The sequence below is a fragment of the Heterocephalus glaber genome, unplaced genomic scaffold (assembly GCF_053883595.1).
Source record: "Heterocephalus glaber isolate CG9 unplaced genomic scaffold, H.glaber_assembly_v1.0 deba00001608, whole genome shotgun sequence".
Classification (NCBI taxonomy): Eukaryota; Metazoa; Chordata; class Mammalia; order Rodentia; family Bathyergidae; genus Heterocephalus; species Heterocephalus glaber.
In genome coordinates this window covers 18,901,392-18,925,473 of record NW_028258379.1, presented here as the reverse complement: position 1 = coordinate 18,925,473, position 24,082 = coordinate 18,901,392, and the positions used below count along the sequence as shown (strand labels likewise).

General features: G+C 38.3%; 1 protein-coding gene and 1 pseudogene across 2 annotated transcripts in view; both read right to left on the bottom strand.

Moving 5' to 3' along the window:
• The window catches only part of Nrxn3 (neurexin 3), a 1,580,164-nt gene that overhangs the window by 684,227 nt on the left and 871,855 nt on the right, over positions 1-24,082 (bottom strand).
• The window catches only part of LOC147822777 (WW domain-binding protein 2 pseudogene), a 147,032-nt pseudogene that overhangs the window by 27,694 nt on the left and 95,256 nt on the right, over positions 1-24,082 (bottom strand). The window contains exon 1 of the transcript XR_015444951.1: positions 1-24,082. This exon is cut by the window's left edge and continues 27,694 nt beyond it; it is cut by the window's right edge and continues 95,256 nt beyond it. The product of XR_015444951.1 is annotated as a WW domain-binding protein 2 pseudogene (transcript).

Below are 24,082 nucleotides of genomic sequence, written 5' to 3'. Positions count from 1 at the left end.
TAATTCCTTCCATATTCACAAATTCTACCCCTTCACATACAGTTCCAAGACAGCTTTCAACCACTATAAAAATTATTGTTTTGTTTGTGATATAAGGAGAAGATATTCACATTTCATCATTTCCTTTGGCACATTCATATTGTCCTGACCAAAGTAAAATATGTATTTGGCTCCAGGTGAGGCTTAATCTTTTTTGTGTTGGATTAAGCAATCCAAGTCAAATAAAATGCAAGAACTAGACTAATAAAGCATATTTTTGAATATACACCAGTCTTCTCCATCTCAGGAAAACACTGTCATCATTCACTCAGTCTCTCAACTCAGAAAGCAAATTGATATCCTCAATTTCTCCCTGCCCACCAACCCTCCTTATTCATCTATCCACAGAACATTGACAAATTTTGTTATCTGTATTCCAAAAATGTATTCAATGCTTTGACTTCTCTCCAATCCCTCTACAAAAACCTCCTAAGTAAATTGCTGCCCCACCATCATTTCCCCCTATAAATCCATTTTTCATATAGAAGAGAGAGTGCTCTTTCAAAATATATATCCAGTCATTTTGTCCCCTCAATTAAATCCCATCAGTGTTCCCAATTGTTTTAGAATTACATCTTAATTACTTAGCATGATCTTCAGTATTCTATAGAGTGTATTCAGCTGCCTCACTGATTCTGTTTCTACCCTTCTCATAATTTGTCTAGAATCAACCCTTGCCAAAGCTCATATACTCATCATATACTCATCACTTATCAACCTTCATGTCTCAATTTCAATGACATCAGGGAAGACCATACTATGTAAAGCTCCCTCCTCCAAGTCAGTTATTTATCATGTCACCTTGTTTTCCTTTGCAGTGCTGGTATCAGTCTATATTATTTTGTGTGGCCATTTGTGTATTTACATATTGTTGGAGTCTACCATGAGAATATAATTTCCATGATGTCAGGGAAATTGTCTGATTGTTCACTTCTGTTTTCCCATAGCATACCACAGTGCCTTCTCTATGGTGAGGCTCTTGATAAACTGCAGGTAAATGGAAGAAAAATGCTTAAGTTGAAAAGATGGAGTATTTTTTTTCTCTCCCTCTCTCGGTCTGTTAACATTGGGAATCACCTTCACACTGGCTTTAGGAATTGAGTATGTTCTACTCTCTGCTCACTAAGGCTCTCAGTACCCTTATCAGTAAAATAAGAAGTCTGTACTAAAGTATGGCCTTTACAGTGTCTTTTTAGCTGAGGAAGCCTGTTAAGAAAAATAATATAAGCTATTACTAGGATGGTAATTCGTGAAATACAGAGCTCATCATCCATTAAAAAAAATACCTTTTACTAGTATATCTGTTCTTGGCTTCTTATAGCTGCATAGGGAAGCAATCCATATATCCATGTATTTATTATAAACATATATCTGTCTATTTAAGCCATTTCTATCTCTATCTATCTATTCATCTGTATATTTTTATCACAAGTTCAATAATTAAGTCCTAGACATCAGGACCCATTTTCATTTGGGAGCAAATAAAAATATACTACCTTGTGTTCACATAAGATATTACTTCCACATACCTTTATTTGGAACCCTTAGTTAATAGCTTAATATTCTATTTGTAAATTTTATATACCTTTCAACTGTCATTGTTAAAAGAATCCTCTGTAAAGTAAATTACTAAATACACTCAATTACAGGAAATTTTATATGGTAATCCAAAATTTAATTGCAAATGTACAAAGATATTAAATATTTTTAAATCAGTTTGTTTTAGTGACAAAATATATTTAGAGGTGGGAAAGGTGGAGCAGTCACATGGCAGACTAAATCAAAATGTAGTTTAGTTTAACTACATTATTGCTTTCATCTGTTTTCTTTTTGCTCATGTTCTTGGTTTACTTTTTTCTTGAATACTTAATTCTTTTTCTTTCTTAGAAATAAAAAATTACTATCTAGTTTCTCCTTATGGGCTTCAGAGAAGAAAATACACATTTGCAGTATTTGAATTTGAGTATATAAGTAGCTCTTTGGGTTATTCTCTCTCATTCCATTAAAAGAAAGAAATATTTCCAAGATAAAATATCTACACTCCCAAAATTAGTTCTAAATTTTGAATTTGGTTTCATTTCAACACTTGCCATTTCTCCATACCCCATGACCTTTAGTTTTCTAGGGCTGTTTGGCTGGAAGATTTCTATGACATTTTGCAATTCTTGGGTGCCCATGCAGAGACAACAAACATGAAATGTACTAGCTTCTACAACATAGGAAAAGAAGGTCTATGCTACTGTATTGAAGGGAAAGAAAGGAAGGTAGAGATCAGAAAAGGGAGCACATAATTCAAAGTAATTTAAATTATACCAAGAACAGTCTATCTCCAGATATTTGTTTAGTATCTATTATGTGATAATTATTGAGTATAGAGTGGTGATCAGAACAAAATGGATCCTTGTTTTCAGGGTGCTTTAAATCTGGTAGGTTAACAGAGAAAAAGGGGAAAGGAAGCCCAGCAATCATAGTAATAACAATTAGAGAAGAAAGAAACGTTTGAGTTAAAAAAAAATGCATACCAGTTATTAGAATTAAGAACTTATTTTAGATCCCTTACCATCACCATTGTGGTCCCATGGGATTATGTTTGCCCAGCTCTGCCTGAAACTGGATAAGAATATGAGTGGAAAAACATGGGGAAATACTTGCGAAAGAGGGAAGATTTAAGATGGGTAAATACATTGTAATGGGTCATTCATTTTCAACTTAATCAATTGGACAAAACTCAGAGAAGCCAGGAGAGTGGAATAAATGATCACTAAAACTCCAAGAGAAATGTATTAATATTTTTAGTATTTACATTGCTCTGATGAAATTTTGTAATTTACCACAGATATCATGTTCAAAATAAAGAAAAAGTACAAAAATCCATTTGAAAAAGCATGTTCTTTTCTTTAGAAAGTTTTCCACTGAATATTTTTATGGAAAGGTAGACAACTCTTGGGTGACTCAATAAGTTCTTTTTTGGCCAAGAAGGTAAATAAAATATCTATGTCCCCAAATCTAAATTTTGAGTTGAGATTCAACCCTTGTTATATCTCCTTATTGCACAACCATCAGTTTTCTAGGGCCATTTTGTTGGAAGATTATGAACTACAAATCTTGGAATTCTTGGGTGCTCATCTAGAGACAATAAGCATGAAATTTGCTAGCTTCTAGGAAAAGAAAATCTGTGCTACTATATTGAAGGGGTACCTGTACATAAAGACTAAAATGGTGTTTGTTTATAGACTAACATGATAGTATTGATCTATGTGCTTTGGTTTATATCTAAAATGCTCCCCAAAGACTATGTACTAAAATCTTAGTTGCCAGCTGATGGACTTCTGGAAAGTGGTTGGACCATAAGGACTCTGATCTTACTGATGGGTTAACCTACTGATAATTTCATAATTAAATGGCATCACTGGAAGGTGAAGGAAACTTAGGAAGTGGAACTAAAAAGGAGTGGATTCTTTTTTTTGAGAGTCGATACTACATTTTTACTAGTTCACAGTTTTAGCAAACAGTTCAAGGTGCAAACAGGGTTTATTTCACATTAATATATTCACTAATGTTTTGTCAAATAAATAGGGAATTCTCTTTAAATATCCATCTCCTCACTTTGTGGTCAGTCCAGAAACAGTGGAGAGCAAATCTTTGTGCATGTGGGCACAGAGGAAGCTGAAGGTCCTGCATCTAGGGAGGGCAGGCTGAGGGGCCTGGGCCGTGGTCAGCACACAGGGCGGGACCCAGGCTCTCAGCCCACCTCACAGCCCCCCAGCAGCATGACGGGACAGACATGCACCCCATGGCTCCTCACAGGAAGCCTCTTGTAGATGGAAAGGAGATAAGCAGGAAACCAAATTCCAGAATCGCTAGCAGAGAGCAGAGGGGCTCCTTGATTGCAGGGGTCTTGCCCCTGATGCCACCCAACTCCCTGGACCATGGTAAAGCCCCTGAAGTCAGAGGCAGCAACAGAATATCCAAGCACAGGTTAGGGAGGGTGGACGTGACTGGGGGCTGGGCCTGGCAGAATGGAATGTGTGCTGACAGTCCATCAGGACAGTGGCCCTCCAGGGCCGGGCACAGACCAGCAGGAGGAAAGTGAGCACTGGTAAGACAGGCGGGAAAGACATGGCTGGTCTCATGAAGCTCACGAGGCTGAGCGCAGAATTGCTACCAGACTGTGGGGGCTGGACTGTGGCGTAGGAGGTGGCCAGAGTCCCTCCGTGGGAAGCAGAGTGAAACAGGAACCACAGGACACTCCATGCTCCTGAGGAGAGCCCCAGAGATGGTGAGAGGAAGGCGTGGCAGACCTGGCATGGGAAGCTGGGGAGCCTCTCCAGAGGCTGGGGGCCCCACCCTTCCCCCAAAAGCTAGTTCCTGGTTACTGTTTATCATCAGCCCCAGGGAAGAACAAGGTCCTCCCTGACCTCCCAGCACAGATGCAGCCAGCCCCATGGGGAGGGGTAGGAAAGAGCCATGAGGATGGGGGAGGCAGGAAGGTGGGCGAAGTCTACTGGGTCTTCTTATCTTCTGGAGAGTAGTAGGGAGGTGGTGGAGGCTGGCTGGTGGGCATGTGGAAGTTGTGTGGGTTGCCTGTATTGTAATAGGCGCTGGCAGCTGCTTCTGCGGCCTTGGCCTCGGCTGGCTGCAGGAGTAGAAGGGACATCAGGGGCGCTGACTGGAGGCTCCATGGGTCCAGGATAGGGTGGTGGTGGGGGCTGCACGTATCCCATGGCTCCATCCATCATGGAAGGTCCTGGATAGAACCCAGATGGGGCCAGTGGATAGGGGTAGCCAGGAGGGCAGGGGTACATTCCATTGGTGACTGGTGGGGGAAAGACATAGGCCCCGCTGGGCATGTAAGGGTACTCATAGGCTCCACTGAGGGCTTCACCTCTGGAGGCTTGTCATGCCACCTGGAGCATCCGTTGTCCAAACTCAATGGCACCCCCTGCTGTGAAGGTCAATTTGTAGGAAGCGGAGCCTTCCCAGCCCCCTCTTGCTTCAGGCTTCACAGTTCCCTTGATATAGTTTGAGCCAAACACAAGCTGCTTGGTCTCACAGTCCTTCATCAGATAAAATGGCATCATGAAGGATTGCATGGCATCCTCCCCTTGGACAGAAAGATGACCCAGTAAGGGTTAAAGTACACGGTACCTTTCTTGGCCCCTTTGAAGGCTTCTAGCACATTCTTCATGTCACTGACTCCAAGTTCCACATGATCATAGGACATGAGGATGCTCTCCATGTTGTTGATGATCACTCCGCCACCCTCCGAATGATTCTTGTTGAGTGCCATGGTCTTTCCAAAAGGGGTCCCAAGACTCGCAACACAGTGTGCCTGAGCTCCTCAAGGAGTGGATTCTTGAGAGCTATATCTTGTCCCCAAACCCTTTGTCCTGCCCTCTCAGTCTTTGCCTCCTGTCTGCCATGAGATGAGTAGCTCTGTTTCACCACACACTATGTATCATGATGTTCTGCCTCACCAGGAGCCTGGAAACCATGGAACCAAATTTCTATGGAATGAAACCTCTGAAACTGTGAGCCAAAATAAAGTGTTTTCTCCTTTGAGCTGATTTTTTTCCAGATAATTTTGTTTTATCATAGCAATAGAAAGTTGACCGACATACTGTGGATTGTTTTTTTCTGATGGTGGCCTATTTGTGCCATGATAAGTCACACTTTTCTTCAATTTTTTATAAAGACATACCTGAGTCATGGCTGTCTGGGATTAAAAGGTTCCTGCAATCATAGTTATAGAAAACAATATAGTTTTATAGTAATATAATTTAAATAATAAGTAAACCACTATTCTAGACTCAGTGTATTTTGACCAAATGAGCAACTAGGCTCAGACATGAAATACCATGAAAGTATTTAAATCTTCGAAACAATGAATGAGTGCTGGCAAAATAAAATAATGATGAATGGATACCTCAGTTCACTAAAACAAAGCTTTGAGGTGTTAGATGGAGCAATTGCTAAAGGACTGCCCAGGAAATAATACTCTATCACAAAGTTTTTATTAAATCAAGAAAAATTAAGGTGTGATATCTAGGGGAAAAGTGAATTTACTTGACATGATAAATTGGAAAGGGATGATAAATTCAATGTTCTGAAGTCCATGCCAACAGTTAAAATAATAGCTGTCTAATGTGAAGTGTTAATGAGAAGTCAATTACTCCAACATTGGTATCAATTAATGAGATAGCTCAGACAATAATAGAAAGTTCTGCCTAGTATTCTTCTTGTATTCTCCACACAGCTTGACAAAAGACATAAATGGGAAAAATATATCTTCCTTTTAGAGATCAAGAAGTTTAAAAGAAATACTTTAAAGTTTACTAAATCAGTAATCTTTATTAGAAAAGTGAAAAGGTAGGTTAGAATTCCATTATGATGTGAAAAGTATACTCTTGTGTCTTGCTTGTTTTTCCCCTAAGTGACTAATCTGTATATCTCATCTCAAGCTTCATTTATTCACGCATTCTTCCATCTTTCCACCCATGCATCCATCTATCCATCCATTGCCCACTCACGACAAGTAATGTGAAACATTAATAAAAAATATGTGGATATCTTCTGTTGACATGGAACTTCTAACAGAGAAGAAAACTAATTAAAATAATTACTTACCACACTCCAATAAACAAAAAAAGTAGCATAAGACCTGGCCCAAAGCAGACACTCCCCAATTTTTTACAAACCTGCTGCTGCAACTATTTTTTATCCATAGTGTAATCTAATCATGTTTACGAAATCCCGTTTCAAAGCTACCATGTTATTAATCATAATATCCTCAGGTCCTAGCGTATTCTTTCCTAATCTGATAAAATTCTGCCCATCCTTGAAGATGCAGCTCAAAATTACCTTCAAGTAAAGACTTTATGACTGCCACCATTTCTTTTCCCTTAAAAATTACTCATACTTTCAGTATACTCCTATAACACTTTAAAATATGTCTATATGACTCTTTATGCCCCTCTGAAATGTTGGCTCACAGAAGACTAAGACTATCTTTCCCAATTGTCTTGCACATGGGCACTACTCAGTCAACATTTGCTGAAAATAATTGACAAGTCTGAGTCCCAAGAGTCATTCTGTGAAGAGCATGCTAAAATGAACAAAATCAAAGGCTGGAAATTTGACTATGGGAACTATTAACACCTTCCTGCCTCCTGAAAATGCAAATGTAACAGGCTAAGATTTTTTTTAAAGAAGATAAAACTGTACTAGTGTCTTCCTTATGCTCTCCAGTCCCAGGTAGAGTGGCCAGCATTGTGTTCTAAATGCTCATGGCAGAGGACTATGCTAAATGACCCCAGTCAGGGGGAGTTACAGAGAAAAGGGGTTTGGAAGAGAGATCAAGATCTGCAAAAAAAAAAACAAATAAGAAAATTATATTATTTTACTATGATTACTTTAGCAAATTGTATACAATAGATTTTTTTTCATAGTTATAAGGACCAGCAATCTGAAATAAAGGCATCAGCAGGGTCACACTATCTCTGAAAGCTCCATGGCAGAATCTACTCTGGGCCTTTCTCTTAGCTTCTGGAATTACTGGAATTTCTTTCCACATTTTGATTTATAGATACACCACGCTAATTTCTGTCTCTGTTTTCACATGACATTTTTCATGCTTGTGTCCCTGTTTTCTCATGCCATTCTTCTCTAGGTGAATGTTTTTATCCGTGTCACTTCTCTTCTTGTCAAGTCACCAGTCCTGGTATATTAAGAACCCATATTTCCCACCTTATGTATGAACTCAATACTCATTTTACTCACATCTCCGAAAACCCTATTTTGAAATAAGGTCACACTAATAGTTATAAGGGGTTAGGACTTCAACATACCTTTTGGGGGACTCAATTCAATCCACAACAAGGATCAAGGTGGGTTCTGCCTCCATGCAAGAACCAGGATAGATGAGACTGGGGAAGCCAGCAGGTGTCCATGGGAATGCCACTGACCACACGTCACTGGACATACAAAGGAGACACAGCCAAAGAGAACCAGAGTGCAGAGAGCCATGGCAAAGATAGGTTCTCTTCCCTAAGCTTTTCTCTCATTACCACATAGGAACTCAAGTATGATTCCACACTAAGGAAGGCAAATCTTTGAATTTATTAGCTGTCCAGAAGGTAGAGAAATCTGAGTAATCCGAGAAAATTTAAGACAACTGGAGTATAAAGAGGAGTAGCATTTCTGATGTGATAACTTCAGGATTCTGCACAAATATGATCATAGGAACTCTCCTTTTCAATGAAACCATCCAAAGTACTACCACTGAATCCTTCCCTCCCTTTGTTGTATAGCTACTGATAAGGCTGTTGGGGGCACATAAAGAGCAAAGTATGGGAAACAGCCAGTTCTTCTAGTATATGGATGTTAGAGAGTTAGATCTGTTATATTCTACCAGAGTAATGTTTGCTCTTATCCATTTTCTTATCCTTTAGGAAACAAATGTGAAGATCAGGAAATAATTCATTATGTTTTAGCAACAGAGCCTGTTTCAACATTCACATGAGTCCATCTACTGCTCTGCAGTTTGGGATCAAACAGAAGTTTCCCTGGAGTAACAAAGACCTGTAGGTTATGATCCCAGGAATAGCACAAACGTGACATGATTTAACACAGCAACCTTTCACTGTGCCCAGAGGTGAGGGGTTTCCTGTCCCCATTTTGGGGGATTTGAGCTGGGTGACAGGGTATTTCATGCCTTGTTTGCTATCTAAATGACAACAGTGTCATCAAGTTCCAGGAGGTGACCTCTTCTTTCTGGTAACCTGGACTGGAATGTAACCCTCAGATCAGCAGCTCTGCAGACCAAGAAATAGCTCTATTCCAAAACCATGAACATTTGCTCTGAAATTTGAGTTTTCTTTTAAACTCATGACAGAAAACTTATTTCTGTTAACAACTGGAGGACATTATGTTGAGTAGAATCAACCAGACACAAACAAACAGATACTGTATATTTTCACTTAGATGTGGAAGCTAAAAAAAATGTTTACTTTAAAGAAGAGAGTAGAATAGTGATTACTAAAGGCTAGAGTGGGTGGGGTGAAGGAGGGATAGTGGTGGGAGATATGCACAATCCGTGTAAATATCATATGTCATAAACATGAATAATAACAATAATAGTAACAATAAGAATGAAAATGGGGAAAAGGGATTTAGAGAAAGAGGGAAAGAGGTTGATGGGAAGGGGATTTAAAAAGAATCAAACTGTGTTACATCCTTGTACTTATTCTCTATGATGAATGTAAACTTCATGTACTAAAACATGAACTAATAAAATTAAAAAATAAAATAGGAGGATGAAGTTCTAGTATTCTAAAGAACAATAAGATGATTACAGTTTATAGAAAACTATTATATATTTTATGAACTAGAAGAGTTGAGCTTGAAGGCTCTAAACACTAAGACATGATTAATGTCTGAGAAGATGAAAATGCTAATTACCCTGATTTGATCATTACGAATTATATACATGTACTGAGTTAGCACACTATGCTCCATAAATATGCACAATTACTATGTGCCAACTAAAAAGAAAAAAGAAACATCAATTCGTTTCTAAGATGCAAGAGCGAAACACATAAAACTATACATCTAATATTTTAGTAGCAATCACATTTTCTTAGATCACTATTTTTTTCTGTACCGGGTATTGAACCAAGGACCTTGATACTGAGCTACACCTCCAGCCCATCTTTGAAATTTTATTTTATTTTATTTTTCATTTGGAGACAGGGACATACTGTTCTAAGTTGCCCTGGCTGCACTCAAACTTGTAATCCTCCTGCCACTACTTCCCAGAATGTGGGGGTTACAGGAGTGCACCACCACACCCAGCTTCATATATCATTTCCTAAAGGCCACATGGGACCAGTAAGAAAAAAACCAAAGACTGGATCTTGTCTTTAAGTTCCATAAAAGAGAGATTAAAGATCATAAAAGTTTATCATTAGTATTTATCATTGAATTTCAATTATCATTGAAATTAAGTAGAAGAAAGAGATGATTTGGGGCATTCAAAATAACTACTCTTACTGTCTCAGTATCAACATTCAATTTTGAAAATATCTACCCTAAACACCAATGTGTTTAGGCTTCTTCTTATGGCTTTCATTCTTCAGACACACAGATGATCAACTGCAGTCACTAAAACAGATTCAGTGGTCTGTTTTTTTAAAAAGGCTCTTTTTTATTGTGATTGACAGAGAACATTCTGTGAGCAAAGGAGCAAAACACAAATTTAAACTATACACAGGAAAGAAAGTACTTAGAAATGTACTCTTTGAGGAGAAAACCAGTGGTTTTCCTCTTCCCCAAGCATGACCATGCACATGTTTGATTTCTGATCTTGAACACAGTTTGGCTCTGGAAGATGGTCCATCTGGCTTAGTTATCCCCTTGCAAAATGTTGTTTTTCAGACTTTCATCATAGCCAAGACCCAAAAGATCTTTACTACAAAAATATCACTGATACCTAAGCCTTAGCAAATTAGAATAAATTACAGGAAGACTTGGCAGAGACATCAGATTAAAAAAAAGAGTTAAACATGTTCAGTTTTTTAGTGAACAGTATTCAACATTTTGATTTTATATATACTAATTTCCCCAACATTCATCATGGAACATCTATGAAGTCTAAGGGGTTAAGAAAAAAGACATTGAACTTTTTATAATATACTTTTTCAATTCTTACAAGACTTAAGACTTAAAAACTAAAAATAAAATCATTTTCACATAAATTTGGAATTTCCCAATAATCCTAAATAAATGTGTCAGACTCTCTCCCCAAGAAAATTGTAAAAGCCTAAGTTAAGGTTTTTAAGAAGAATGGCCTTTTAAGCCTGATTATGGCATATATTTAGTTTGCTTAGAACAGTTTATATTTGTTGACTTGGTAAAATTTTTCATAATCTCTTTTTTGACTCCATAGGTGTCTTGTTTTAAATTATTAATTTTATGATCACTCTGTTTATAGTGGACTCTTTGGGGAGCACTCCTCTGCCTACATTTTCTTCAAGGGTTCTCCTAATTTTCCTCCAGCCTTCCTTTCCTTGTGCAGTGAGAGAACCAGTGTTCAGCAGGGGGAAAAATAAGAACCAAGAGATTATGTAAGGGTGCAAATTTCCAATGATGAATGTCATTATATTGTATACCTAAAATGTACCAATAAAAGCATATACAAAGGGAAAAAAAAGAGAAGTATAAAATGTAAAAAGGATACATCTTTAGGATTTAAAAGAGAGATTTAAAAAGAAAAAAAGGAATCTAATGAATGAATAGCACAACTAACAGAAAAGACATTTCAGACAAAACATCAAACTCTGCTTACACACTTCCAAATGACAAAGTTCCAAGAAGCCCATTCATGATTCTTCCCACGGCAAATACTATTGATTATGTAGTTGTCTACTTCTGCAGTTGTCTTCTTCTGTACCTGTTAACCAATTTAATTTTTATTTTGCTCAGTCTCTGGGTAGACTGAACAAGTCTGTGCTCATGAAGATGGGTGAGGTCTGGAAATGCCATGATTGGGCCATAGTGATCATGGAAAACCCATTTGCTGCTGCTATTAGTTGATTTAGGGGTAAGCATGAACTCGGTTTTGCCCAATGAGACATAAAGGTAACACTGTTGGAGTTAAAGTGGGGTAAGCTGGAGGCTTCTGGAAAGTTTTGCCTCTCTAATAAAAATAGAGAACACGTAGTTTCTTCTAGCCTCTGAGTGTCAAACTGTGAAGACAACTGGAGGAGCAATTGTCATCTTGTCTTAGAAGTGGTCCAAAACCCTACTAACTCACCAGAGAGCACTCAGAGGTACTGCCTATTCTGGGCACCAGGAATGCTCAGATCTCTTAAATTCAACAGCGCTGGAAAAATATCAGATACTCTCAGCCCAAGTTAAATGAAAGCAACTTAAATTAGAGAAAGGATCTAAATTGGCCAGACTCAGCAACATTGTAAGAAAAGTGTGACAGGGTGAGAATGTGTGGGAAGGCACATAACACATCCAGAACCAGAGCAAAGTCGTGAGCTCCTTCCCTAGGAAATTACCCAATGAGGAAGAAAATAATACTTCCCTTATCGCCAAGAGATGATGCATATATCTGGTAATTAGAGAAGAAACTGCAATGAGACTGCAAACAAAATGAAATTGCTAAGTAAACAGCTTTAAAAAGCATATGCAATAAAGCATATACTCTTTTACGGGATTGAAGTACAAGTTTAAGGCAGGGGAATATATTTTCATCAAAAAGTCAGATTGAGATTGTTCTCATATTATAAATTTGAGATGGGCTAAAACAGAGTACCCCAGAGCAGGATGGCCAGGGTTTCTCTAATTTAGCCATCATAAAATTATTTTAAATCTTAACTAAAGTGAGCATCATGGGTTTTCCTTTTCTCCAGGTGACTTTGCTAAGGGCTCACTGTTTAAGTTTGCTCTGCAATGTGAATTTAAATAGTGGCCCAGGAGAGTTCCCAAGAGGTAAGAGGCATAAACATCTCTTAGAGGTGGACCTTTCTGAGAGGCAGCTGTAGGGGAGTAATATAAACCCAAGCAACTTGCTGAACACTTGCAGAGAACTTGTATGTATATCCTTTATTTAGTCTTAAGGGCAGGCTTTGTAGTCACTTTTGGGAGTTTGTGCAGCATTTCAGCATGGAGCACAAACTGTGAGAACCCTATGTATTAGCACCATGGGTGCTTATTGGAGGATGACAACACAGTTACACAAAACACACACATAAGCTTCACCTTTAAAATGAGACAGGATATATTGAAATAACTGGGTATGTGGGTTATTCATTTCTGGCGCATCCACTGAATGCAACATAGAAAGAAAGGGGAAAGAGAGATATGCCAGAGACACAAATTCCATCCATCCAAGAAATGCTATTAATCCATACAGCATAGTTAGAAATTGCTAGTTCAGTGATGTTTTGCCCTCTTCCTTCTAGACTTTGTACTCATCAAGCCAAGCCACATAAAAATCTGTTCTTGAAGTTCAGTGTAAATTTACTCCCCTCTTTTGACCATGATGCTTCATGACATATACCAAGTTACTAGGCTAGCTATGTTCATCCTTAAAAACTAGGCAGAAAGCACCTATCCTTCCTCCTCCTCCTCCTAAGCTACTTAGAGCCTTAAATGACTAGCAGCAGCAAGACTCCTGGTGTCATAGTAGCATAGATCTTAGCAAGACTAGGATGCAAGATTAACTTTGCTTCTGATGCTTTTTCCTCTTCTATTTCCTCTGTTTTCCAACATCAGAATATGTTCCATTTCTGTAAAACCTTAATCTCGGTTTACCCTATTCTAGGTGCCAGCTGCTCATCCTTTAAGGTGCTAACCATGAGGATTTGAGGTGTGGAAGAAAAGTAAAAAAAAAAAAAAAACCTTTAAAGAGCAAAGAAATGAGATTAGATTAAATAAATTACAGGCACCCTAGCAGAAGGCAGAAAAGATAATTTTGGTCAGGAAGTCACCTTCAACAAACAATGAAAACTCCCAAATTCTGAGCTTTTCATCACCATTTATCAAAATTATCTTCTGAGCTCAATTTCTCCTGAGCACCCCAACTCTTTAGAATAACTATAATTGCCAATGGGTCAGCTTGATACATTAGAATATGTGGAGAGAATTTAGACCTGCCAGGTACAAAAGTCAAACAATAGGGTTGAAAGAAAGCTTGAACAGTAGGCTCAAGCAACAAATGACAGCAAGATCTGTTGGAGGGGAAGCTGGGGGAAGCAGCAATGGAAGCACAATATCAGGTGTGAAGCAGGCAGAGGAATCCGTGCATTGATTCTCAGAGAAGACTCATGGAGCTAGAACGTGCAAGGTGGACAATGTGATGCTCCTATTTTTCCCAAACTTAATCTCAATCATCACAGGAAGTATTGTACAATTTTAGAGGTAATGCATCATGGCTCAGAATAGCTAAGTGTCTGCAGTAATGTAACTATCATTAGTGGGATACATAGAAGAGAAAAACAATTACCTGTACAATAGTTTTTCCCTAACTCTGTTGACAGGAGAGAAAGACAAGAGAAAAAACTTAGGAAAGAAACAGAAAGAGACAGAAAAGCAACCAATCAACTGAAAGTAATGCAATTAGAAAAGAAGGTGAGAAATTTCAAAACAATCTCTAGAATCTTGACTCCAGAACAGGTGGTACTCATCTGCTTGTCCAGGTTTACATGATTTTTTTTTCTTAAAACAAAATTTTCATATCTAGATTTTTAGCAATTATTCTCACATTCCAAAACAATCATCAGTAGGAAAGAAACATTTTTCTTAAAATATTAGGGAGAAAGTACTAAGACAAAGACAACTTCTTGAAATGCAGAAGGCAGGCTAAAAAAATATAATAAAAATAAAACTTCGCAAGGGTTCCCATGGAGATGTGTTGACAATTTGGGAGAAAAACTATATTGAGAATATCAATATGGAGAAGATATTTTTCCTCAACTCTGATTAGTATATTTTAGACATTATGGATAATAGCGATAATAGCGCTCCTCACTAATCCATATTGCTCACTCTTATCTCCAATAACTAAAACATTGCCCGGCATAAAATAGTGCTCAGTAAATATTGCATGCCTGGATAAATGACTGTGTGAATGCATATATGCATGAGTAAATGAATAAAGCTCCTTGATAATTTAGCAGTCTATCTTACAGGGGCTACAAATGTTTAGCATCAAAAAATTTAGCTTATTGCAAACAGCACTGGATTTATAAGAAGGAAGAACATGGCTGTTAGACCTAAGCCTATAGCTATATTTTACAAAATATGAAGGAAAGAAATAAATTGTAGATTCAAGTGCTAAATAAGAATAATAATTTATAATGGCCTGTAGTGGCAGCCAGAGTTAAATTGGCAAAAGCTGACTATAGCTACCCAAGCCCCTACCACTATCATTAGGGAGAAAATTAAGCAGGAGTAAAGTGGCTGCCTCAGCAGAAGCATACAACAGAGGATGGCCACATTAGCATAAAGCATGGCAGCCAGAAATTATGACTGCTCCTAATCTAATGCTTATGAGTTCAGTTACACTCAACAAAATGACCTGTCTGTTTTGATGCATGGTATTTTTCCCAAATCCCATGCACACATTTATACACACATACACCCATGCACACACACTTGCATACATACACCATACCAACATCTTGTTAAACCCAAAATATATTAGTTGGAAATTTCTAAAAGCCTCAGTGTTATCTATATCTACATCTACATTATCCTCTTTATCTTTTCAGTCTAATCTAGTGCTTCCTCCCTGGATACTGGATCACCAGAGGAGATAAATTTGTTAAGAGTCCAAGAGACAGTTGATTGTTTAGGCAAGCATAACTCAAGTTTCCTAATGAGTATTAACTGACAACTAAAAATACTCTCGCTTACTTCTTTTAAAACCTTAACAGGCACATGTTCCTTTGAGGGTGAAGAACATACATATGTTGGAAGGATTGTTTGATCAGAAGATACTAATCCATTTGAACTGTTTCAAAAGTCAGAAAGGTAAAAGATTTTTTAAAAATACAATATTTTGCAGAACAGAGGGACTGTAGGCTGAATAAGAGGCATGCATTTCATTATGATACAGCCTCATCTATGTGTTAAATCCACTTATCTTTACAAAAGGCTGTTTTAAAAATGTACACACAACTCATCTTCAATCTGCATGTTTTTGCTTTAATAAAATGGACGCTTGTCCTTTGGGGTCTCTGCCTTTGGAGTGAGAGTAGAAAGAAAGGAAGCTAAAACAGAAGACACAGCTTAAAGTAAATTCAAGAATCAGAAGCAAAAAAAGCTTTGGTAGCCAATTACAAGCTTAGCTGTATCCTATTGCTCAAGACACTGGTTGAGCATTCTGCATCTTCAATGTCCTCTTCTTACCATTTCTTCCAGCAGAGATTAGAACACTCTGAGACTTGGCTGCTTATTTATTTTCCCTGTCCTCTAACCATTGACTGACCTCACACAACACGTTATTTCTTTATCTCAGTTCTGAGGAGACAAAACAAGAGGAGGACAGGTACACTATACTCTCTAGACTGAGGGTTCTCCTGATAATTGCATATTTGGGTTGAGTTCCCCTGGTGTTTTACGACAATCTCTATTTGACTCCCTCCTTTATTTGAGAGTGAAAAGAAAAAGAAAAAAAAAATCAATCAGAATGACATATGACTCGTCAGTTCTGAAGTAAAGCTCAGTCGTGTAGAAAATAGACCAGGCACTGTATTCTGAGTCTAAAAGATAGGTTGAGCAGGCTCCAGCCTTTGGGTGCAATTATCTCTTGAAATCAAAACAAAATAAAAAATACACGTGTGTAGATCCCCCCAGAGATAGGTATTTATCCAACCTCTGCAGTAAGCCCATTCAGCTTCGCCAAGTCAGACTTAACTGCCTTGCCCATAGTTTACGCAGCTCCTCAAAGTTGCCAAACTCAACTTCAGTGCTTAAGCAACTGCACAATCATGTTCACAGAATGCCAGAGATGACTCATGAGAAATGACGCATGCATCTCAGATCTCAAGGCCCCTCCCTGGATTACAGGCCCCATCATCTCTCACCCCAGCATCCTAATGGTTGTCCCTGTCTTTTTCCATCTGTTCTCCACCTTACAAACCTTATGAGTCAGAAATGTTTGCCTTTCAAAATTTTTCAGTTGTTCCTGTAACTGTCAGAATAAATCTAAAAGGAGCCTTTAGGCCAGAGAGATAGGTCCTGCATAACTCTTCTGGCTATTACTTGGTCCACAGTGCCAGCCCCGGAAGAATCTCCTAGACTTCCAGCATGTGAACACCTCTTTATCCAATATGCCTTTCTCCCATACCTCTGTTTGACTAATATTAAGGCATTAAATGTATTCTTGGTCAGAAAGCATCCTCTCAGCCCCTGGAATTAGAAGCTTCTGCACTTGGCTGGTAATGCACTACACATACTCTCTCGCAATTGCCTCTTTTCCTGTTTGTATCCTTCACTGATTTATAAAGTCCTTTGGCAAAGAATGGACTGTGTCTGTTTCCCATTTCCATGCTCAGTGCCTGCCACCTGGTTAATGGTAAATAAATATTTCTTTAGTATGAATCAATGAATGCGTGAATGAGTGAATCCAGATGACACATTCTAGCTGTCTCCACACATCATAATCTCCATCTCCAGGCTTTGGAAATGCAGATATAAGCAGAATTAGGCACACAGATGTCAAGATAGGGACTCACCCAGACAAGGCCTCCGGGGACAACCTTCCTTTTATCCTTTTAAACCTAGAAGAAATGAAGTCCAAGTACCTGGCACTGTACAAGTTATTTAAGAACAATGGGCAGTGCAGGAGTGTGTTCTGCTCCACTGTGGGGCTGATTTGATTATGGAACCAAGCTGTCATGCTGTGGCAGAAACTGCCTGGTTAATTTCAATTACTTATTTCTTATCCTCCTCAATGAGGAAGCATGGATTGAGGAGGCAGCTTAAGCCAAACACTGGATTTTGAATTTGATTTTAAATGGAGCCTACCTATGTCTCCATGTACTAACAAGGAGAGAGGTCTGGGACATATAGTTTTTGGGTGCTCTGTGTATGAAAACACCTTTGGGAAGGTGTGTGTGTGTGTGTGTGTGTGTGTGTGTGTGTGTGCACGCACACATGCACCTGTGCTCATTCCTGCTTGCAAAGGCAGACAAAAAGATCTGGACATCTGCCTCATGGAAAAGTGGCTCCCACTTCAGGTTGGAGATGGCTAAAGAGGATTTCCTTTTTTGTGATATTCTATATTTTAAAATCTTTCTCAATAGTATGCATTAATTGGGTGATTAGAAAACCAAAGAGGGAAAAAAAATACAACCTCTGATCATCTCCTTAGTCCCACAGAGAAGTATAGTCCTGTGCCTGAACATTCAGCTGAACTCCGGTTTCAAAAGGATGCCCTACATACTAAGACTTTTGACCACAATTAGGATACAAATCATAAATCTTTCACAACTTTAATGTCATCTCAAGTTTAATGTGGATTTCTCTCTTCTAAATAAACTCCAGATAGAGAAAATTTAAGAGAATAAACACAGAAAGAAATGCAGCTATTATTGTTCTTTGTATTTCCTTTTAAAAATAACCTGACTGCTTTTATTTTTAAGATCATCAAGAGAAACCACATTCATTTCTAATAGTTTTGATTTAATTTCAATCTAAGTGAACAAAGAACCCCAACACAATTACAAATGGATAAAAGGGACACATTAGAAAAGATTAACTTGGAGTTTTCCCCTCAAAAGTACTAGAATGTACAGTCCCCTTTTATTGTTCACTTCTGTTCCTTTTTGCTATGTGGGGCCACCTCACCGTAGAACACGTTTGCAAAGGTATGGGAAGAAGCCCTGTCTTGTTCTCCTGGGGCACTAACTAGGTCTTTAAGATCACACATAACCTGGCTATAATTACCCTGACACCATCACCCACTGACTCAAACAATCACTGGTATAGTAATGCCCTCAGCACACAACACTGATTATGTAAGCCACCACCAGGAACACCTGGGACAAAGTGCCCCGTGGGGAACCTCTCAGATAAGCTACTTGATTTCTTAATCCTTCTGTCCTTCTGTCAAATCAGCTGGAAAGCAGGAATAGAAGAAGGGGTGTGAAAACCTCCTGAGGAATTAGAGGCTGAATATGAGCCAGATGCAACTTACATTTCAGTTCTAAAATGCTACTGTTATTAATTCTTCTTGCTTTTTACCAATAGTAAAGAAGAATATATGTTAAGAAAAATGGTGTGGGGTTTCTCACTGCCTAATATATCAATCTGAACTTATTCTGATGTTCAAGACTTATACTACATGCAGTTAGCTTTCTTCAGACTCTTCCATGGTCAGTATTTTTCAAATAACAACATGTCCTGGGACATAAACTAAATCAGTGGTGATGATCCTATGGTATGCGTGCCACAGTGGGCTGTTTGTATCACTGAAAGCTCTAAAAAGTTTGTCATCACCGAGCTACATGCTTTTATAACATGTAGTGTGCCCAGACGTAATAAAGAAAGAAGCTGACAAAGAAAAAATCTTGTCAGGGGTAAAAGAAAGAAGAATGTGAAGTTGGTCTGCTATGTATGGGCCATATTACTTACTGTGAAAAGACAATGACATGTGGTTGTTTTCCCAACAAAGGGATTTTGGGGACAACCCTCAATAAAACAGGAACTTCCTGTGTTTCCTATTGTTCTTAACCACATGGCTTGTATGCACTGGGTTTCTGGGTTCTCCCTACAGGTCCTTTATCCCTAAATTTTAGATGTTATGTCATTGCTAAAAATCACAGGTATTGAGTGTTGGGAAACTATCAGTCAATTCCTATAATAGGCCTTGTTTCTGTGAAATACTGGGTGTGTCTTCTGGGTTACAGCTGCCACCTGCATGTTCTGCTTTATTGAACACCTAGTATTTGTTAAGGGATGAAGTGGATAAAGTCCACTACTTGAAGAATCCAGAAAGTGTGGATTTTTCCTTTTTGAACATTGGTGGAGGGTTAGGAATAAAGAATTAGAATGCTAAGAAGAGGCAATCGCAAGCAAAAGGACACTAAGGAGTGAATAGGACCAGATATGAGGTCACAGTGACAGCGGAAGTTGGCAGGGAGAATGGAACAACTGAGATAGGCATATAGGACAAGAGGAAAGAAGATGTATGATGCTCTGGAAACTTGATGGGTGAAACAGGAGAGAAGCAAAGGGGAAAAGTAAGACAAGAGATAGACGCCAAACCCAGAATTTAAATATAACTGGAAGACTGTGGCTCTATGGGGGAAGGGAATATGTCTTACGTAAGACTTGCTGTACAAGGTAGCCAGGAAAATATCCTCATACCTAAAAGGGAAAACAATGATTTTCAAATGCCTGGTGCTATGGTTTGGATAACTTTGCTGAAGGTTGGTGTCCAGCCTGTGACACTATTGGGACGTAGTTGAACCATGAGGAGGTGGGGGCAAGTGAATGGGAGTTAGGTCATTGGGGGTACAGCCTTAAAGGGAATGTTGGACTCCAGCTTCTTCTTTTCCCTCTCTTTGCTTTCTGGCTGCCATAAGCCATTGTCCTAATGTTCTACTACAATCCCAAAGGCAATGGTATTGAAATACTATGGATAGAATGAACCTTCTAAAACTGTGAGCCAAAATAAATCTTTGTTCTTTTTACATTGATTATGTCAGGTATTTTGTTACAGTATTGAAAAACTGATGAACACACCTGGAAATCTTTGTCTTGTGCTATACACATCCAGAAATGCCTATTTCCAAGATAATAATAACCACCATAATATATTAACTGTGAATCAATTAGCTAGAATTCCAAAGGTAGCTTTATGCATAAGGGGATGAATATTACTCTATCTACTCCAGAGCCAGGAACCATTTAAGCTGTTAGCCAAAGTTCCTTGACATTTAAAAGAGAAAGTGTTTTTAAAGTTAGAATGCAGTCAGTCCTCCAGAAAGCTGCTAACGATGAATAGGTGCTCTTTGATTTATCAAAGGGAAGGTGATTTCATCATAAAAGCAACCCAAAATGTCTTAGTTCAGAGGCTTGAATCTAGGAAGTGCTGGGATATGACTTTTATGATTATTTTAAAAGCACAAGCAGAATGCAAAACTCCCACTTGATTTGTGGCTCAAATTGAAAAATGAAAAGTCATTATCTTAATTCAGGTCAAGTAAGTGTTCTTAAAACAGACCAAGAGGTGTGATGAGGTTAAGCGACTCCCTCCAGTGATTATCTATGTTCCTTTCAAGCCTACTGAATGGTGCAGAAAACACACAGAAGGAACAAGGTTGTGTGCTCTCTGTGAAGAGTCTCAGGGTGTGAATGAAAAGTTCTGCAATCATCTTCTCCATGGGAGAAAAAAAATCTGATTTTAGTAACATCTTGCCATGCACAAGAGTTATTTTTTGAAAAAGTTTCTAAGCTTGTCAAAATATTCCTAGGTGTGAATTTAGTGTTTCTCGAAAAAAAATTGAAGAGGCAGAAAGTAAAAAGCAAGTGCTCATGACTGTGTTTGGCCTTTTCCTTTCATGTATGAAATAACTGCTGAATAGAGAAAAGGGAGAAAATTCCTATCTGCAGAGTGTTCACTTGCTTTGTTCATGATGCTCTTTTCACCATTGTCTTTTTTTTATTCCTCCTCTCAGATTATTTTATTTCTTCTCATCCACGGAAGCTCAAAGCAAACAACCATCTTACCAAGGCAACGTCCTTGTTTGCCGTCAAATAAATCTCTCAGAAATTCAAAGCAGTTATTTTTCTTTAAATTTTTCTCATTTGGGTTTTAAATTGTTAATACGCTGCTGTTGCTCAATAAAATAATATTTTTCCTGTAAAATTATTAATGCTTTGAGGGAAGGGACGCCAACCACTTTGTGGCCCTCACAGGGCTTTCCATATGGCAACAGCTCAATAAGCTTCCCCTGGCTGATTCTTCAGAAGCAGAACAGGTGCGTGATAACGAGGATCATAAAACACAAGAATCTGGAGCAGGGGCTGAATTCTTCTGCTCTCTCCTGCCACCAACCTCATCTCCCAAGTGTGCAGAATGTCCTTACTTTGAAATTTCAATGAAATGGCCAGCATCTCATCCAACATGAGGCCCTTGATAATTACACGTAGATTAGAAGAGGTGCCTTTTAAGATTAAACAACGACAATGTGATTCATGCTGCCTTATTTTTAAGCATCCAGCCATTACCAGAAAGGCACATTTCCAACTCAATGTACAAAAAAGGGCTGACATGAGAAAAATGAATCAAGGAATATGGAAAATGAAATAGTAGAAAATGTGTTTGGGTTTATAAGTGATTACATTATCTTCTTATATAAAGGTTGACTATATTCTAACTTAAACCTTCCCTTGTGCAGATACTGCATGTAGGGAACCATTTAGAGACTTTTTAAACACAAGCCATGAGACAAATCCTACAAATTTGTTTTCCTAAAAGAGTATCATTATTTCCACTGTAAAAAAAATTTGAGAGCATATCCTATGCATACACATGGACATATTCGAACTTCAGGGAAAGGGGAAAGTCTTAAAGGTCTTCACATCTTTGCTGTCATCTTTCTCCATCTTGCCTGAATTTGGGATGATGTTCCTTGCTGGAGCAGGCTACAGTGGGACACAGTCTCTGACCACCTTTCACAAGAGCGAGTAATGGATTCTGATTTTGCTGGGGCCTTTGAATCAACATGCTTTATGCTGATCTTCAGGGAGAAGTACAAGATGGTGAGCACAATGAGAGGCTCAAGCAGTTCTTATTAAGTGCAGGCTAAGGCGTTGCAAAGTTCAGACAATTAAAGTGATTGATCTGAAACACTGTAGCAGACTTGGCAGAGGTGGGCATATGATTGAGCAATCCTTTTCTCCCTGACCTATTGGGCACCACTGTCTCCACCTAACAAGGGAAAACTCTGCCTTGTTCCTGGGGTGATTCACCATCTCATTTCAAGTGTAGTTAGCCTTGGGCAATTTCCAGCTATTCAGAGAGGGCTCCGACTCATCTTAGTACTGGTATTTCTTTAAGCAGAGAATGGCTAGTTGTTATTCTCCAGGGCACAGGTGATCCAGCAGCTCACATTTTTCTCATGAACAGCTGAAATCATCTTCTTATCTTTTCTCCAGAAGTCTCTTCCAAAAACAGTCCTCAAAAATAACTTCAAGTTACAATGACATTTATCTGGTATTTCTTGTTAAAGAAGTTATACACTGACTTCTTTAAAAAATATATCATAATGATGTGAAGAAAAAGAGAGTTGATTTTGATTGAGTTAAATGGTACCGTGTAGGGTTAGGAGGCCTGTGGAGATATGTAGAACTATGTGTTTTGCCTTAATTCTTTTACCTAATGCTCTTCTCTCTTTTCTTTAGCAGGCGCAGTGGCACACACCTATAATCTTAGCATTCTGGGAGGCTGAGGCAGGATTGCAAGTTTGAACCCAGCCTGGAAAACCAGCTTAGCAGGAACCTGTCTTAAAATTAAAAATTTAAAAAAAGAGCTGGAGATCTTGTTTAGTGTAAAGGCCGTATGTTCAATCCCCACTACCTTGGAAAGAAAGAAAGAAAGAAAGAAAGAAAGAAAGAAAGAAAGAAAGAAAGAAAGAAAGAAAGAAAGAAAGAAAGAAAGAAAGAAAGAGAGAGAGAGAGAGAGAGAGAGAGAGAGAGAGAGAGAGAAAGACAGACAGACAGGAAGGAAGGAAGGAAGGGAGAGAGAGAGAGAAAGAGAGAGAGAGAGAGAGAGAGAAAGAGAGAAAGAGAGAGAAAGAAGGAAAAGAAAGAAAGAGAGAAAGAGGGAAAGAGAGAAAGAGAAAGAAAGAAAGAAAGAAGGAAAAGAAAGAAAGAGAGAAAGAGGGAAGAGAAAAGAAAGAAACTTATATGTAAGCACAAGTGGTACTTGGTTCCAATAAAGCTTTGTTCATACAAAATCATTGTAAGCTTCACCAAATTTTTGTTATAAATATTTATTTCCCCATTTAGAGTATTACCTTTTCTGGGAAGGTATGTGAAATCTTCCTCATCTGAACTTGTTTTGCCAATTTATATAACTATGCTCACTTTCTTTCCTCAATTCCTGTTCAAATTTTCAAGGTTTTTTCATTCACAGACTTATCTAAGGAAGACCTTTGCATACACCTCATTAAATACTTTTTCATCTCCATGGAGAATACATAATATTTTGAAGTTATAGATGAAGTATGAGACATACTGATGCCCAATCTTATATCAAAATTTTTCATTTTATATTTAAAAATTAATTTTACTTTATACAGGAAAACAAACAAAAAGCACTGAATATAAATTAGCTTAGCAGATCCTTGCAAGTGGAGGAAAACACTTCAACATCTTTTCATTAAACACTGACATCGTAACTCAAGAATGTGTGATGATTCTGCAATGTTCATCAGATTGAGTGCTAAGTGGTCAGCTGAGTAACAGAGAATTTCCATATTCCCGATGCAAATTTATAACTCTGTAACATGCACTCTAA